General features: G+C 48.0%; 1 long non-coding RNA gene across 1 annotated transcript in view; it reads left to right on the top strand.

The window, feature by feature from the left end:
- The first annotated feature begins 4,840 nt into the window (after nucleotides 1-4,840).
- The window catches only part of LOC132648528 (uncharacterized), a 68,842-nt gene continuing 56,383 nt past the window's right edge, over nucleotides 4,841-17,299 (top strand). Inside the window, exon 1 of the long non-coding RNA XR_009586940.1 lies at nucleotides 4,841-4,880. This is a non-coding gene — a long non-coding RNA (uncharacterized LOC132648528). The remainder of the gene's footprint in view (nucleotides 4,881-17,299) is intronic.

Genomic DNA, 17,299 nt, shown 5'->3' with positions numbered 1-17,299 from the left:
ATGAAGATGGATTGGTAGGTTAGGTTTGCCTCTGCTGCAGTAAGTCTCCAAATCCCAAGGTTTATAACACGGAGAAGGCTTTCTTGTCTGACTCCAGCTGGGTCACCTTCACTGTATGTATGGCCTGGCTGATTGAGAAACTGATCCGGGAAAGGGCCAACTGTGAGGCAGGAAGAAGGAGTCTGTCTTAGGTTTCTTTCTTTCTTTCTTTCTTTCTTTCTTTCTTTCTTTCTTTCTTTCTTCCTTCCTTCCTTCCTTTCTTTCTTTCTTTCTTTCTTTCTTTCTTTCTTTCTTTCTTCCTTTCTCTCTCTCTCTCTCTCTTTCTCTCTTTCCTTCCTTCCTTCTTTCTTTTTTCTTTTTGTTCTTTTTGTTGTTGTTGTTGTTTTGTTTTTCAAGACGGATTTTCTCTGTGTGGATTTGGCTGTCCTGGACTTCCAGGCTGGCCTCAAGCTCACAGTGCCTCTGCCTCTCTGAGCGCTGGGATTAAAGGCGTGCACCACTATGGCTTGTCTTGGGTTTCTATTGCTGTGGAAACACCATGACCAAAATCGACTTGGGGTGGAAAGGGTTTATTTCACTTTACAGCTTATAATCTATCACTAAAATTAGTCATGGTGGGAACCTCGAGGCAGGAGCTGATGCAGAGGCCATGGAGGGGTGCTGCTCGCTCGCTTGCTCCTTATGGATTGCTCAGTTTGGTTTTTTACATACCTCAGAACCACTTCCCAGGGGTGGCACCACCCACAGTGGGCTGAGTTCTTCCAGACCAGTCACCAGTCAAGAAGCTGTCCCATAGGCCAGGCTGATGGGGGCATTTTCTCAGCTGAGGCTTCCTCTTCTCAGATGACTGTAGCTTGGGTCAAGTGGGCAAAACATACTAGAAAACCAGCACATACTGTCAACAAGGCCTGCACAGGTGAGTGGTAAGAGCGTGCCTACCTGCTGAGGTGCTGTCTGGCTCTCCCAGCTGCTTGCTCTCCCAGGGGTCTTAGGCAAGTTTCAAACCCTATGCTGTCTGCATGTTTTGAGCATACCTGCCCTGGCTTTTTCCTTGCCCTCGCTGGGCCTCCCATGATTCTCTCTCTCCTAGGAAGGAAAACACCAGAACGATAGCTTCATGCTGCTGATATGCAGAACCACTTTTTGGGGGTGCTGCTTTCCAAACAGAGCTTCAGTTGGGTGTCTCAGTCAGGCATTCCCAGAGTCAGTCTTTCTTCCATAGGAAGAGCACATCCTCTTCATCGACTTATAGAGGCTTTGTGTAGTACTCAAGGCCGTTCCTCAATTGCTTGAAGCCAATTAAGCAGAGGGGGCCCTGGAGAGAGACAAGTTCAGCAGCCCCTCCCCCCCCATGAAGTCTCTAAATTGTAAAGAAAATGACATCCGTTTTGTGTCCGGCTTATGTGTACCCTCTGGATCCAGGAACCACAGCGGATGTTGAAGTCTCAAAAGCTTATGAACCCAGGAAGATTAAGTAAGGACCAGGATGTCTAATCTCATCTCTTTATTTAACTATTGATACCGAAACCGAGGTACAGTTCCTTGTGCCAAATGGACTGACCTTATTTAATACAAGGCCATCCAAAGCTTCCCCCCCACCCCAAATCTTGCTTTCTTTCAGCAGGCTAATTTTCTCTGCTGTTACAATCTACTCTGGGAGAGGGGAAGATGCTTGGGCAAGTTACATTGCCTTTTAAAGCCACAGGGGTATCGTTCGGCACATTCCTGCCCCAGCAATTATTACCTTCTGAGAGCCTGCGGGGCTGCCTCCTGCCTTCCCTTTGGTCTCCGTGGGGACTCATTATGTTTCCAGCAGGCAAGTATGAAATCGTACAGTGCTGGCTTACCAGAAGGGTTCGCTACGGGAATTTCGCAGACTGTACTGCTTCTTTCTTCAAGGAATTTACATCCCATGTAGCAGAACAGGGAATGGTTGTGGCAGATGATGGGAATAGGAATCACATTAATATTACATGCCTGCTAGGCCGAGAACTAATGGCACAGATCTATTCATTGCCACCCTATCCCGCTTCATGAAGTCCGGTTTGGGGGCAGTGGTAATTTCTCTTTACAGATCAGGACAACACAGGCTCAGCATTTTATTGTCCTCCAGACCAGGACTTCTTTATTCTTATTATTATAACTATTATTATTTCATGTGCATTGGTGTTCTGCCTGCACGTATGGCTGTGTGAGGGTGTGAGTTGCAGACAGATGTGAGCTGCCATGTGGGTGCTGGGAATTGAACCTGAGTCCTCTGGAAGAACAGCCAGGGCTCTTAACCACTGAGCCACCTCTCCAGCCCCCCAGAGCAGGAATTCTTAATAAGATCCCTGAGTGAGGCTTTAGGTGACTGGGGACTGCTGACTGTAAAGGTAGGTAGGTCATTGCTTTGTGCAGGGTGGGTGCCAAGAATTCGGAACCACAATGGTAGTGCTCCTTCTCCTCCCTGCCTCCATGGCTTATGTGTGGAAACCATGGTATTCAAGTTGGTGGGCTTTGTCATTTGAGAATTTATTGGATCCCGAGAGCTCTGGCTTCACTGGTGGATTAATCCCTTGATGGATTCATGCTATAACAGAATGGGGGGGGGAGCAGAATCACTGGAGGAAACACATGCCCTGGATAGATATACTGTCATCCTAATCCTTCTTGCATCTCTTTCCTCCCTCATGACCAGCACGTGAGCAGCCTTTCCTTCTCTGTGCCCTTCAGCCATGATGCCTCTGTCTTGTCATAAGATTAAAGCAATGCAGTCAGCTAACCAGGGTTGGAAATCTCTGAAACGGTGAGCCAAAACAAAACAACCTAACCAAAAAAAAAAAAAGTTTCCTCCTTTGAAATTGTTTCTGTCATAGTGTTGAAAAGGCTACACAGCAACTGGACTCCCACTGAGGCTCAAGCCTACATTTTGATACATTTTGATACAGTGTTTTCTCCGGTTGCTGACCAGGCAACAGTGGGCAAAATCTACGGGTTTCCTCAGGTGTCTCTGTTCTGGAAAGCTGAAACTCTTGCTTCATCTTGAACACCACTCATGTAAAATACAGCCACCGTAACACAGAGTGGGAAGAAACCTCTAAAATCTTCCAGTTTCACAGACAGAGAAACTGAGGCTGGAAGAGTCTCCAGATGCTAAGTCAATGAAAAGTCCGACACAGTGCTTGCTCCTTTTTTAAGGACTCGACTCCAGCCACAACGGGAACTAACCTCTTGCTGATATTTCTCAACAAATGACAGCACAATGTGACTCATTTTTTTGACATTATGCAAACGAAGGAAACAAGAATGAGTGCCCTTCTGTCCAGAGAGCAGGAAATGAAGGCTGTCTCAGGCCGCATGTTCCCAGGGACAGACAGTGTCACAAGTGGGGTCTGGAAGAACCAGGCCTTTGTTCAATCCCGTCTTCCCTGAGCTCCTCTCCTCAGCCATGGCTGGCAGGATTGGCACCCAACCCACGCTCCCAGCATCAACCAGAGACTCTTACAAGGTCATGCTCTCTGCAGAACTGCCAGCAGAGGCTCCTTCCCACTCTGCTTTGCTCCCCACTGAAGGCAGCATTAGCACTCTGCAGTAGATGCCCTGAGCCAGTTGGTACCTCCCTCACATAGGAAGCAGAGCCATTTGCCACAATGGAGCTCATAGTTTCGGTCAGAGAAGTTTTGAGTCCCTGCTGTTTGAGTTTATTGGGTTTTCTTTTTTAGCTCCTTCCCCCCTCCCCCTTCATAGGATGACTTCATTCCGGCTAGAGTGCCCTCAAGCCCGACCTAACCAAATCTCAAGTGAGGGACAGTCTTGTGCTAGCCCCACCAAGCAAGAACCAGTTATGGAAACTCTCCCAGTTCTGGCATCTTTTCGTTAGGTAGAGCAGAGCTTTATCAGAGGGACCTGAGGTGAGACCGCCAGGAGGAGTTAGTTTATAAGAAGGATAGTGCTTTCCAGAAACCAGGCAAGTGTGTGTGTGTGTGTGTGTGTGTGTGTGTGTGTGAAAGGAGAGGGGTGTCTTTTAGAGAGCGCTAGGCCCATGGGGAAACTGTGGCCCAGGGAGAATGAAGGCTACAGAGCCAGGTAGCTGCAGCCGAACTAGAAAGACTGGGAACTGGGCCTTCGTGATGTGCTGGCACACGCTGACTGGACTGCTTGTCTTTCTAGATGTCTTTATACTCCTGATGCGACCACAAGCTTGTCTCCAGATATTACTATTGGTTAATGTAGAGATCCCCAAGGGAAAAAATATATCAAAGCCTGGGAGCTAGCTAGGAAGTTGTCTCAGTGAATAAGAGCTCATAGTCCTCTTACAGAGGACCGGAGTTCAGTTCCCAGCGCCCATGGGTCAGCTCACAACCATCTGTAACTCCAGCTCCGGGGGAGCTGATGCCTGGGCCTAGGCCTGGGCCACCTGTAGTCACATGAAGACATATACACACAGACACACATGCACGTAATAATTAAAAATAATTTTAAAAACTTTTAAGGGCTGAAGGATGAAAGATGTTGAACAGTTTCTCAGGGGCCTTTGAACAACCCCTGCGCCCCGACCCTGGGTCCGGTGGAGGGGTGGGAAGACCCCCTCCATCTCCTTTCTGTCAGAGTCTTCACTCTCCCTCCGCCTTAGTCAACTGGGACACAGGCCGGCCTGGGCCCCCGGACTTCTCCTACAACTTGGCTGCAACAGGCTATCCCACGCAGGAGGGTCCACAGCTGCTCTTATGGAACCAACTCCTCTTGATCACCTGCCATTAGAGACTTTCAAGCCTTTCTTCGCCCCTCCCTTCCCAGCTCCGGCCCGGGTGTTGAGCAAGAGCCAGAGGAATTCATGATAATGGAGCCACAAGCCCAGGCCCAACCCAGGCCCAAGGAACTTGACCTGAACCAGGAGGGTAAGCAAGAACACTCCTAGCTCCCAGGCCAAAAGGGTGGCCAGCAGCCACAAGGAAACTCCTAGTCCTTCTGAATGCTGCCAAGGAGGGAAGGCTTGCATTCTTATTTATAGCATAGCGATGCAGGGAGTGGGGTGGGGGGGGGGGTGGAGAGCTCGGATCCTGCTTGAGCTCAGCGCATGATTCATTTCCCCCAGGGAGCTGCGAGCCGAGGCAGGGCGTGCGCTCCAGCAGCCTCCGGCCGGCCGCACACTCCGGCCTGCTCGTTTATTTATGGTGCTTTATCAGGGACTGTGCAGCGCGGCGATAAAGTTTATGAAAAGAGGCGGCGTCTCCGGCGGCGGGCTGGGCCCGGGCGCTCCTTTCCCACACTGATTAGGATCAGCCGGGGCTTTGGAAGCGGCAGTTAAGGATCAGGGTGCCGGGGAACTGGCTCTCCTTCCTGCCGCGCCCAGCCTGGCCCGCTGCTGGCCCGCGTGGGTGGGAGGTCCGCGCTGTGACCCGGCACGGGGCCGGCGCAGGGCGGCCTGGAAATCATCTAGCTGGGCTGCCAGACCCCAGCTGAAGGCGTGGAAAGGGGCTGAGGGGCCATTTCTCTTCCGAATGTGGCATTTCCCATGGGGTTCTCTTCGTGTGCATTTTTACCCTCCCGGTGCTTGTGGGCCCATCCCCTCGCGAAGGCTCCGCAGTGACGACGCCTTTAAACGTTTGCAGAGATTAAATTCAGGATTACTAGCTCCCGTCTGGGGCCTCTCACAGTCACCAAGGGTGGATTACAGAGTAACCGCAGCCTAGGGTTAGGAGGCTCCAAAGCAAGCACGGAGGCTGGCGTTTGCCTCAGTCTCTACTTGGTAAATGTATGGTGACCTCAGGGAGGTGACATTCCTAGCCAGAACATTTCACTAAGTGATATAAAATGACTCAGAAAGGCAGTGGCTGAACTTCGGTTGGACCTTAGAGGCAGGAAGCGTGGCTCCGCGGTACCGTCCTGGCTCAGAGTTTGATCCCCCAGTGGTCTACCGTTCTGCCTGGGAAGGTCCCTGAGGCTTGGCTGGTTAACACTAGCTGGGGCTGGTGAGGACGTTTCCGGGGAGGCTTAACTAAAACGGGGAGACCCACCCGCGTGTGGGCAGCACCTTCCTGTGGGCTGGGGGCCTGGACTGAGGGAAGCTGAGCGTGAGGGGTCGTGGTGAGGGGACCAGAGGACCGCTGCCAATGCCCTGTTTTCCCCGTTGTGGTGCTATTCCTTCAAACCATGAGCCTACGGAAACCCTTGCTTCCTTAAGCTGCGTTTGTTGGGTATGTCATCACAGCAAAGAGAAACACAACTGACCCAGTAGTGATCCTTAGACACAGTGGTCGGAAGGCAGGAGCTTTAGACTGTATAAAACTAGCTCCTCGGGGAAAGATGCTTTCACCTTCTATTTCCCTGCTCTGGAATGTTCGGCGTACAGCGAATGAAATCCCACCACCGCAGGTGTCTAACCGCCACCCAAACTCCTCAGATCCCTCCCAGACGTACTTCGTATCTCCCTGTCTGAGACTAACATCAGTCCTTCCTTTTGCCCCCCTCTTACCAAACCTGCCTCTCTGCCGTAGAGCCCTCTGAGGCTGGGCTCCACCTGTCTGCATCATTAGACTGCCCTGGTACAGTCCTTCCCTTGACACTTGCTTTTGCCCCAGCCCCGGCTTGTTATTCTACACACAGGAGGTGCTTGGTAACTGGTTGGTGAATATATGGGGGCGGGGGGAGGCTGATGGTGGTGATGCTGGGGACCTCTCATCTCACGGGTATCTTATTTATCCCTTCATGGATTTGAAAACCAGGCAGGTTAAACAAACAAACAAACAAACTGTCATCTGTGTCCCCCACCAGGGAAGGCCTGGAGTACTCTGCCAAGAGAACACAAAGATTAGAAAGGGCCTAGCAACCAGGCTGGCTGAGGCTAAGTAACCCAAGCTGCTAGCCCTTAAAATCCCTCCAGACAAGAAGCAGGATTAGTCCCAGGGCCTGGACCTAGCGACGAGTCAACAAACGGAAGTCATGTTGCCCTAGTTATGGGGGAGAGTGTTGTGAGGGCTGCGGGCCAGGACAGCCATTGCACAATCCGTCTTGAACACAGTGAGGCATTCCATGGAGCCAAGGCATGCTGGGTGACTGACTCTACCCCGGATGCCATTGGAGACTGCCACTTCCTAGGCCCATTGCACACAGTTAGGGTTGTGTATTCTTCTGCTCCTCCTTCTTCCTTTTCTTCCTTTTCCTCTTCTTCTTTTTTGATTTTTTGAGACAGTGTTTCTCTGTGTAGCCTTGGCTGTCCTGGACTGGCTTTGGAGGTTGGAGGTTGGCCTCGAACTCATAGAGGTCCATCTGCCTCTGCCTCCTAAGTGTTGGGATCAAAGGCATGTGCCACCACACTGGTCTGTGTATTGTTCTTTGTTTTTATTTATTTTGAACTAGATTTGTAGAGGATGGATTGGAAAAGCTCTATATAAATATACTTTCAAAGTAGAATGAGGGGCTAGAGAGATGGCTCAGCAGTTAAGAGCACTTAACTGCTCTTCCAGAGGACCTAGGGATTAATCTCCAGTGCCTACACGGCTGCTCATAATTGTCTGTGACTCCAGTTCCGGCACATCTTGATACCTTCATTTGGTGTCTGTGAATATCAGGCATGAACAAGGTGCACAGACATATATGCAGAAAAAAGGTTCATAAAACAAACAAACAAAAAAAGAGTCAGTTTTGATTTAATATGAGTCAAATTCTAAATGAAATAAAAATAACCCTGGCACTTGGGCGGCAGAGGCAGGTTAGTCTATATAGCAGGTTCTGGTTCAGCCAGGACTACAGAGTAAGACCCTGTCTCAAAATAAAGAATGAGCCAAATTGTACACTGTTTAATTCATTATCTCCCTCCACGGTACAAGATCTCACCCCTGAGAACCTCTTCAGAGCTGGGAATGTAGCTCAGTTGGTAGTGTTTTCCTAGCAGGAATGAAGCCCTGGGTTCAACTTCCAGCATCACATAAAACCAAGCATAGTGGCCATCCTCAGCCACATAATGAGACTGAGGCAAGCTCAGGCTATGAGAGATATGTTCCCCTCTCTCTAATAATAATTTGTTTTTCAAAGGTTTGATATGTTGTGATGATCCAAAGGTTGTTATGAAGTTAGTGCATTTGTGGGCGATGATCACATGATGATCACTGGTGATCTGGAGACGAGGATTACATTGGTTTTGAGAATCGCTTTTGAGAACTGACTAATCTTGCGTGTTCTGAATGATGTTAAGTATTAAGACAGTGTGGGGTACTAGGGCTTAAACTTCTCCCATACTACATAGACAAGGCAGTAGTTGTGAAGCAAGGGCAGTCGAAGAAAGATCCAGGGAGTCACAGACAGCCACAACTTGGGTAGATACTGTTAAGCTATTTCAGTAAGTTCCAATAAACTGTCAGGCTGGCTCACGGGACAGTAACTGATTGAGATACGGCAATTATTTGGTGGGTAGATGCTCACTGAAGTCTTTATAAATATTCTGTGGTTACTCTGCTACCTCACCTTTGGGGGAGGAGGAGTCATGGAGAAGGCAGGATAGCCAAAGCATCCTCATGCAATGACCAAGTAGAGGGTGCTCTGTAGGGCCACTGTGTGACTGGCATTACTCAGTCCAGAGAAGGAACGGCTACAAAGAGGCTTAGTGATTCAGGCCCACAGCACAGTGAGTTCACTTCGATTAGGTTCTCGAGGGCCAGTGATCTTCCAGGGGGTGCTATACCCCATGGCCTTTCCAAAGCAAAGGATCGCTAGGCCCAGGAGTTTCCCAAGTATCCCTGGGGCCTGCTCCTATGGGCCTGTGACGTCTATGTTCCAAGAGACTACTTGGAACTCATTTCCCCCACTGTGTGATGAACCAATTTCAGAGCTCCAAGCTCTATCCCTCTGTGCTCCCCTTCACACAGCTTTTACTAAGCAGTCTTTGCAGTTCTTTCTTATGGTTTCGTTGCTCCCCAATGGGACTCGGATAGAAGTCCAAAGCCTGTGTGATCAAAGGATATTCAAATCAGTTGCTCTTCCCTAGAGTATGAGACCATCTTCCTGGATTAACGAGGGCCGTGTCTCCTGTCCTACAGCATGGGCTACCTCCCAGGAGACAAGGGCCTCTCACACAGCTGCCAGACATGCTCAGACATGTCAGAACTCAGCTCAAGTTCAGCCTAGGCTCTGGATTTGCCCTAATAATAACCAGCAAGTGTTCAGATGTTTTGACAAAAAATTACAATGAAGGCCAAACGGCAGGTTCTGGGTAGAGACTATAACAGGGAAGGATTCTAGCGAATGAAATGAAAAAGTCTTTCTCCCTGCTCCCTTTTCTTCCTTCTTTAGTTTCTTCCCTTATTTGTTTCTTCTTTTTAGTAATTCTAGAGAAGGAATCTGAGGTCTCATGTCCGCTAGGTACTGAGCTATATTTCTGCCTCACTGTCTTCTTTTCTCCTTTGCTTTTGATCCTGGATCTCACTGAGTTGTCCAGGTTGGCTTTCAACCTACTCTGTAGCCCAGACAGCTATGAACTTGTTCTCTTCCCCACATCAGCCTCCCACGTAGCTAGGATTACAGATTTGAGCCACCAGATACAGCAGAGGATTTCTTCTTACATCAGTGTGATAATAAGGCAAGTTATTGGTGTCTCCCTGGGTGAAATCTAGCATCTTCTTGCTACCAGAGCCAAGTTCAGCCCTTGGGACTCCTGGAGCGAACTGACGTACTCCAGCTTTAAAATAGAATATTCCTGGTCCTTTCCCTCATTCAAGCCATGCAGTTTTTTTCCACACAGTTCTTTTTTTCTTAAGTCTTAAATCTTTATACCTGCAGGCAACAAAACTAATGAACAGGCAGTAAACAGATATGAATGAGAAGGGCTGGAAATCATGCTGGCTTGTTGCTCTTTTTAAAGAATGGGTTCTTGAGGCTTTACGCGACCGGCCCACAATGCTGGCATATTTTCTGTTAAAGTTCTTCTTAGTTTACAGGACGGAAAGAAACGGGCCACTATTCTCAGGTTGTTCCTCGTGTTTTAGAAAGCACATGGTGGCTTTTGGCTCTCTGTCACCCAGGAGCACACTGGAAAGCTCTATTGTAGGCTGGGGGTGGGGCGCTGGCGTCCTCTCCCTCTCCTCCTCCCTCTGGTGTTTGCACCATGGCCTGGACTGACATCCCACCCCTGCCAGGCTAAAGATAACCTCTCCATCTGGGATATAACCCATAGGCTAAATTTATTCTCAGGGTGAGTTGGGGCTACCCTGACCTGTGACCCTAGGCAAGCACTAGGCCACTTGGCAATAAGGCAACTCAAGGAGAGCTCGAATAGAAGAAGAAGGGGGAGGATGGAAGAGTCAGAAAGATATTAATGGGAGGCTTCCACGGAGGCTACAGAGAAAGAGGGACACACCCGTGACACACTGTGATTTGAGAATAGGCCTTGTGAGCCTGAAGGATTTCACTGCTCCTAGCAAAGAGTTCTTTGCTGTCAGTTATAATGTTACTGTAATACAACCCCAGAAGGAAAAGCCCAGTGTTAATCAGGGCTCAAGAAGTCGGTGGACTAGATGTACAGAATGGGGTATTTAATTTTATGATGTGGCTATGGGTTCCATGGGAGACTAATAAAAGAACTCCATAAAACGTGGCTTGCAGCAATGGGGTTATAGCTTCTGCCAGAGGGGCAGCTCAGCTCAGAAGTGGTTTCAGACCAGAGCTGCTCTCTGGCTGGTATGTGCTCCTGTGGTCAATCTGGCAGCTCAGACATGAGCTTAAACTATTGCAACTCTTCTGGACCCATCGTTAAGGAGCCACTGTTTCCAGCTCCCCCGAGAGCTGATCTGCAGCCTTGGGTTGTCCAGCCTTCACCCCAGACATGCTCTGGAACCAAGCGGCGAAAGCAGAGAGACTTCAGACCCAGCCCTATACTATGCCGGCCCTCTAAATATCACCCATCCTGCCAGCATCTCTTTCTGGGGATAGCTCTTCCAGATGCCTGTGGGACAGAGCTGGGACATGGACCCACAAGACTCTTCTGTATCTCACAGCACCTGTAGGCTTTCCTGAGGCGTGCTGCGAGGACACACCCAGTCTTTCCCTTGAATCATACTTGGCAACCACGAAGGAGAGTTTCAATAGGCCCCCGAGATGACCTCAGAGCAGAGGAACACTTTGGAAGGAACAGACAGATTTATCTAATATTGCCCAACTGAGCTTGCCATACAGTTGGAACCAGAAGCATCCTTGCAACACCCTGAGCCTTCTTTACAGCCAGCACAGACCTCTCAGTGTCATGGCCCCAGGAAACTTCCAGGCCACACCCATTTACTGTGGGGCGCAGCTCCTTCAATAGAAATCTGCTTCGTGAACCAACAGGACCCAGGAGCTCCTAAAGAGCCTTGAAGCGTGAGCCCTTCTGTTGAGCAGAAATCTTCCCACATAACTTGAACTTCAGTCTCCAGTCTAGATGGAACTTTGAGTCTGAGGGTGGCCATGACACAGCAGAGCCATGTATTAACATACACTGTGTCATCAAGTGAGCAGAGAATGGATTTATCCAACCAGCTCAGGGCCAGGCAACAGGCCTGGCACTGGAGCCAGTACAGACAGGAAGTGATTCTGTTCTGGATGGTGGGAGGAGACTAGGGACTGCCTCTGAACATCATCTATCCTGGGGACTCTGGGAGAGAGCCTGCTCATCCTTTGCCTGCACAGCTAACTATCAGCCTGGTGAGTCCACTGAGAAGATGGGGCCTCATTTTATAGCCTCTGGCATGGAAATGCCAAGCTTTGCTTACTTTCTTCTCCATTCTTCCCTCTGAAACGCCTATGAGAATCAGTGTCTACTTCTAAGGTGTTTTGCTGAGTGAGCAACTGGACAGAATAATTATTTTGTCTTTCATCAATAAGAAATATTAGATGATGTAGAAAAAAAGAAAGATAAGTTATTTATAAATGAGAGCAGTGTGGTATTTTATCCAGGTAGACTTTTTTTATTTAATATGCCTGTAGATGTAGGAGATTTATTAATTTGTGTGTGTATGTGTGTGCATTCATGTGTGTGTGCATAACTACACCAGAACATGTATGTGGAAGTCAGAGGACAAGTTGTAGGAGTTGGTTCCTTTCCTTCTACTAAGTGGACCCCAAGGTTTGAACTGACCTTGCCAGGCTGGGAGGCATAAACCTTTACTCACTGAGCCATCCTAATGGCCCATGAACGTGATTTTAAAGTAAATCTAGCAAGCCCGGGATGTTTCTTTAACACTTACAACTTTGAAGATTCCTCTCCCTAGCCCCAGAGATATCAGAGGACAACAGAAGTAAATGAGGAATCAGCCAGGCTCAGCAGATCAAGTGTGTCCTTTCTGTTAAAGACAAATTGGGGGTTGTCTAGGTTTTTCTAACACTGTAGGCTCAGCTCTAGCCTGAGTGTTCTCCTGATGGGAATGGTAGAGGCAGATCCTGTGAGGGTTTGTTAAACCTTTTATTGGTGTGACAAAATGCCTGACAGAAACTGAAGTGGATGAGATTTATTTTAGCTAGAGAGGTTTTGGTCCATAGCCCTGGGTCTGTAGGTTCTGAACCTGTGATGAGGCAGGGCATCATGGCAGTGTGTGGCAGAACTTGCACAGTCTGTGGTAGACAGGAAGCAGAGTGAAAGAATGGGATCAAGAAGTAGGTATAACTGTGGGAGGCAGATTCACTTCCTCCAGCTAGGTCCCAACTCCCAAAACAGTGCTGGGGAACAAGCTTTCAATACAGGAGCCCAGGGAAGAGGAGCATTTTATATTCACAATATTACAGAAGGCTATCCCAACAATTATATAAAGCAATCCCTGCTTTGATGGAGCCTGGACAAAGGTGGCTGGGGCAAGACTTTTTTCCCTGGGTACCAGTGCCTGGAAGGCTTAGGGCTGTTGCTCGCTGTGGTGAGACCTTTGCTGCTTGGTCCTTCACATTCATGCCCCCAGGGGAAAGGGCAGTCAGGACTTGTGCTGGACCACCCTCAGCAACTCAGCTGAGACGAAGACGCTTGAGGAGACAGTGGAGCTCCTCAGCCTGATGCCTCCACTAGGACTAGAGGGGTCCTCTGTGCTACTGCACTGAAGGCCCATGAAGCAATGCCTTCTGTGGTGGTCTGAATGAGCATGGCCTCCGTAGGCTCACGTGTTTGAATACTTGGTTCCTAGTTGGTGGAACTGTCTGGGAAGTATAAAGGTAAGGCCTTGTTGGAGGAGGTGTGTCATGGTAGATGATGTTAGCACGCAGGCAATTCAGCAGGACCTCCTTCAGATTCTATCAATGCTGACATCATACCTGCCACCACCGCCAGGTACACCAGGTGTGGGGGGATATAAGGCCTCCCACCACCCTAGTATTCTCTCTCTCTTTCTCTCTCTCTCTCCCTCTCTTCATCTAGTTTCTCCCTGTTCCAGCTCCCTCTCTCTGTTCTAGGTCCCCCCTTCCTCTCCCTCCCTGCCCCCTCTGTCTCTGCTCTTATAGTTCTTCCCTGCCCTCTATATCTTCCCCAGGCCTTCCTCTCCCTTCCTCCAGTAAACTTCCTTATACCAGATCTGTTGAGTGGTGTCATTCCTCACGGGGTATACCTTGGCATGGGCCTGCCATGGTACCCCCTCAGTGAATTATCATTATGGACAATAACAGATGATCTTTGATATTTTAAAAAACTCTCACCATCCTCAGTGTGCTCTCTGTCTCCCACTTGTAGCTCAAGATGTGAGCTTTCAGTGGTTCCTGCCTCCATGAACTCTAACACTCTGAATCAAATGTTTTCTTTTACAAGTTGTCTGGTTCTTGGGCTGAGAGAGTTTTCTCAGTGGTTAAGGGCAAAGTGTTGCTGCAAAGGACACAGGTTTGATTCCTAGCACTCACATGAAAGCTCTGGACCTCCACAGGCACCAAATATTCATGTGTTGTATAAACACACATGCAGGCAAAACATTCTTAAATAATAAAAATAAATCTAAAAATTTTAAAGTTGTTTTGGTCATGGTGTTTTATCACAGGTGTAGAAAAGTGACTAATATACCTTCCTATACTGGTAGGGTTGTTTTTGGTTTTTTTTGTCTTTGTTTTGTTTTGTTTTTTGCTTATGGAACCCCAGGGCCTGAGCTGAAGAGCACTGTAATACATATATGGGACTCATCTGGGCAAGAGAGAAGAGAAAAACCTCAAGAAAGCAATGCTACCAGGACATTAAAAAACATTATCAAAAATTTTAAAAGGAGCCCAGTGGTGGCACATCCTTTTAATCCCAACGTGTGGGAGGCAGAGGTAGGTGGATCTCTGTGAGTTGAGGCCAGCCTGGTCTACAGAGCAGGCTCCAGGATAGCCAAAGAGAAACCCTGTTTTCCAAAAACCAAAACAAACAAAAACAAGATCAAAAGGCATCCTAGAACTCAAAGGCATCCTAAACTAAAACAATGCGTTGGATGAGTTAAAAGAAGTGGCTTAGAAACCTAAACGCAAAAGTCTGCCAGTCATAGGAACCAAATGCAAAGAGAGTGGTCAAGAGATCAAAGCCCAGGAAACTGGATCTAGGGAACCCAAGATGGCATTACGGGTTTCAGAAGAAAGAGAAAAATGAACAGGTGACGAGGGAATGACTAAACAGAGGAGGGAAGATAATCTCTCTCTCTTAAAGCCAGATGTTTGTTTCTGTGTTTAGTACATACTTGTTGAGACAGAGCCTTATTCGATAGTCTGAGCTGAGCTGACCTTGAACCCACCATGTAGCCCTGGCTGACCTCCAACCTTGCTCCTTCTGCCCCAGCACCCTGGATACTGGAATCACCATGCCAGCTGGGCCTGAGACTTGAAAGGTTCCTAGGATCCCGGAAGATGATTGAACATTAGGTTTGAAATGAAGCTCATCCATCCTTCCACGAACCACAGAAAGATAATCACAAAGGGAAAGGAGAGAGCCTGGGTCACAGCGCCTCCCCTCTCAACCTTTCAAGAGTGGAAGCCAGAAGGGAATACCGTGTGTAAAATATTAGAGTTGGCCAAAATTCCCTTTACTGTGTGTGTGTGTGTGTGTGTGTGTGTGTGTGTGTGTGTGTTCCTTCACGTTGTCTTATGTAGAAGTGGTCTTGCTGTCCCACCCAGAACTGACCAGTTGATAAGCAGGCCTGGGCTACGACTTATGGCAGTTCCTGGAGAGATTTATAAGGGCTGTCAGCAATCAACACGCAGCAGCTGCATGGGGTGGAATGTGATGCTCAGGACCCTTTACAGTGTCAGACAATGGTCATGTGCAAGAAGGATGCAGATGTTGCTATAGTCTGGGAAATGTCCAGCAGCGGGCTCTGGGTGGAGGTACAGGAGAGGAGATAGCTCTGATTTGTTGATTTTACAGATTTTTCATGGTATAAATAATCCCATCATGACTGATATCCAGGCACCAGAGCAGTATATCTCCAGTGAACTTCCAAGTAGGCTAAATGTGTCACTACGCCTGAGTTGGCTTAGGAGAGTTGTGAGAACCAGATGGACTTGCACATCTCCATCAGCAGGAACACTGAGTTTCTTCCATCCAGCCTCAGGTTCTTTTCCCCTTTCCCATGGAGTGGAGTTCCTTCAGGTAGCACTCCTGGAGGAACCACAGACACTGTTCACTGCTGGTCTGTCAGAACCAGAAGCTGTTTCATGGTTGGTAGCTGTGAGGACCAATGAATAGTCAGCTTTCTGCAAGAGGCCAGCAGGAAACACTCCTCGCCTGAGGGACCTGTTATCTCTGGTGCAAAGACAGACCTCTGCCCCAGGTTATGGCTCTTTGACTCCTTCTGTGTCTGATACTGTTGAATCCTGATGCCCAGATAAGGTTAATTATAGTCATTTCAAAGGCCCCAAGGGCAGAGATTGATGGGCTCCAGACTTTTGAACCAGCAGGCTAGGAGGGAAATAGGCCTGAGGGTGCTTAGGAAGAAAACCCTGTTCTACAAGACTTTCTTCTTTTTAAGCAAGGTGGTTTTGTTTGTTTGTTTCTTTGTTTTGTTTTTCTAAGAAAGAAGAAGAAGAGGAGGAGGAGGAAGAAGAAGAAGAAGAAGAAGAAGAAGAAGAAGAAGAAGAAGAAGAAGAAGAAGAAAAGGAAGAAGAAACAAAGAAAGGAGAAACATAGATCAAAAACCAAAAGCAAAACCCAAACCCAATTCTAGTAACAAACTCCTTTATTTATCAGGGTCCCACCTCACTCACACCCATCAGCATGCAGGCACACACCCAGGAAGGAGGCAAGCTTCCCTCATACCGTCTCTAAGTACGTAGAGTATAGGAGTGCAGCAGGTTAGAACCTTGACCTGGCTAAGAAATGCACCGTGCTTTGGCTTCCCAGCAAGCTTAGCCCTGGAATGCAGATATGAAACCCAGGATTCCTCAAGTCACCAGCACAGAGCACATAGCAACCTGTCTTGGGAGTCTCCACATGCTCGCCCAGCTTGCTAGCGTAGACACTGAAGCAATAGCTTCCATACATTTGGGTCAAGTCTCTTTTCTCCTGTTCAAGTCTCATGCCTTTAAAAATAAGCGCATTAGATTCCTTGGTCAGCATCATGAACTTATGTGGCTGTGTACTTGTCCGTGTGTTTCTATATCGATGCTGGCGTTGGGAGAGTGTCCCCCTACCCCAAGAAAAAGTTCTTGATTCTTTGAATTTAATGGAACTTACTTTTTAAAAAGTCAGAGTGTAAGACCCCTCTCTCCTTCCCCCACGCACTAATTATTACTGAATAGCACAGTTCTTCTTGTGGTGTTTACTATTATTATTATTATTATTACTTTAACACTTTATTGACTTGCCTTTTAGTGACCAGAAAAGTTAGAGGAGAATTCGGTATCCAGATTTTCCCACCCTGGTTTCATAGCAATTACCTTTCACTCTCAATCTTTCTCATTCACAATTTTATGACCATTTTTTTAAAGATTTCTTTTTATAATTTTTAATTGTGTGTGTGTGTCTGTGTGAGTATGTGTGTCTCTGTGTGTGCTTGTGTATGCGTGCTTAGTTCTGTGGGAGTCATCTCTTGTCCTGACTGAGGTCACTCCACACAGCTTTCTCCTGTCACAGGAGGCCATCTCCTTTGTAACGTGGTCACCTTACTCTCTGCAGCCTCCCATCTCCTTACCTCCTGCCAACACTGAGATCCTAACAGCACACCTAGTTTTATATCTCCCCAGACCATGACCAGTCCCCCCGACATCATTTAGATGTGTTCCCCATGTGTATCCATACATCATCACGGCTCACTCAGTTTACTAATAGTGGATTAGGTTGCTGTTCACGACTGTTACAAAAACTCCTGTGATGAGGACTTTTACGTACGTGTCTACAGGCCTGTTATTTCCCTTTGATGTA

Source organism: Meriones unguiculatus, chromosome 17 (assembly GCF_030254825.1).
Source record: "Meriones unguiculatus strain TT.TT164.6M chromosome 17, Bangor_MerUng_6.1, whole genome shotgun sequence".
Lineage (NCBI taxonomy): Eukaryota > Metazoa > Chordata > Mammalia > Rodentia > Muridae > Meriones > Meriones unguiculatus.
The sequence above is the reverse complement of the archived record's forward strand: the minus strand, read 5'-3'. Positions and strand labels throughout refer to the sequence as shown.